Genomic DNA, 1,382 nt, shown 5'->3' with positions numbered 1-1,382 from the left:
AGTGCTCAGAAATTTGAACATGACAACAAAGTCTCTTGAGGTTTGTCATGAACAAACAGCGCAACAACTATTCTACTCAGACTTTTGTTTTGCTGACTGTGCAAACACTTAAAAAAAACAGTATTGAGAAAAGTGTGTTACCAATTGTAAAAAAACAAACAAACAAACAACAAACTAGATATATCTCCACACGTTTTATCCCTCCGTGCACGCAGTTTACGTCCATGTCTGTAAAAACAAGACAAAGACGCTATACACACAGAAGATCTCTACAACCAGCACAGTTTTAAAGTGGGCATGCAAGGTTCATGAGTTGTGGCCAAAACATGTTTTAGGAGGTCACCATGACCTTGACCATTGATCTTTGACCATCAGATTCTAATCAGTTCATTCTGGAGTCTAAGTGGATGTTTGTGCCAAATTTGAGGAAACTCCTGTAACCCTTTTTTAGATTTCGCGTTCACAAAAATTAGACATGCAAGGTCACAGTCACCCTGACCTTTGACGACCAAAATCTAATTAGGGATTAATGAGGGAAGATTAATCAGATTAATCAAATTAATCAATGCAGACTTTTGTGCTGACTGCGTGTTTTGAAAGAGTGAACTCAGTAATATGAAGTTTTTGTAAACAGTTGTATTAAAAACATTTTTGTAGATGTGGGTGCAGCAGAATGTAGAAAATCTCAGTCTAACTTACAATAACTTAGATATGTTTAGTTTTAAATGTAAATGTAAGAGTTTTTAGTGAGTAAAAATATGCAAACGCTGTAAATACACAGTTTGGGTGGTGGTTGAGTTTTAACGGAAAAATGTGAACATTTTTCAGTTTTGAGAAATATGTTAAAGCAAATATATAAAAAACTGTAATACTGCTCTTAGAGGTGAGACAAACATGTGAGCAGAGCTTTAAAGTACAGATATTTGTTTACATACAGTCTAGTATGAGCTTAACTTTCTAATATATTCAACACAGCCTTTTTTTTAAATTCAAAATCTGCTGTTAGCTGCACTTAACACAGACCACCGAGCGCTCTGGCTCAATACACTGGAGGATATCGTGGTTTTTAACCGCCGCCGAGCTTAAACTGTCGTTTAAAACTCCCACTGTTCACCATGTTCAAGATGCCCTGAAGCAAAACTCAGAGAGAGAGACAGAGAGAGAGAGAGAGGCCACCAGAACAGAGCACAGAGACCAGACAGCAGGTCCACACACACACGCAAACACACACACACACGCAATCACATACACACACACACCCAAGCACATACACACACAGAGTAGCAGCAGCAGCAGCAGCCAGACTCTAGTGGAGATCAAAACTCGAGCATCACAGCAGCACAGGTGTCGTACAGGTGACAATCCTGAGAACGAGGACAGTG

This window comes from Plectropomus leopardus, chromosome 2 (genome assembly GCF_026936395.1).
Source record: "Plectropomus leopardus strain MGB_pleo_1.0 chromosome 2, ASM2693639v1, whole genome shotgun sequence".
NCBI lineage: Eukaryota > Metazoa > Chordata > Actinopteri > Perciformes > Serranidae > Plectropomus > Plectropomus leopardus.
The sequence above is the reverse complement of the archived record's forward strand: the minus strand, read 5'-3'. Positions refer to the sequence as shown.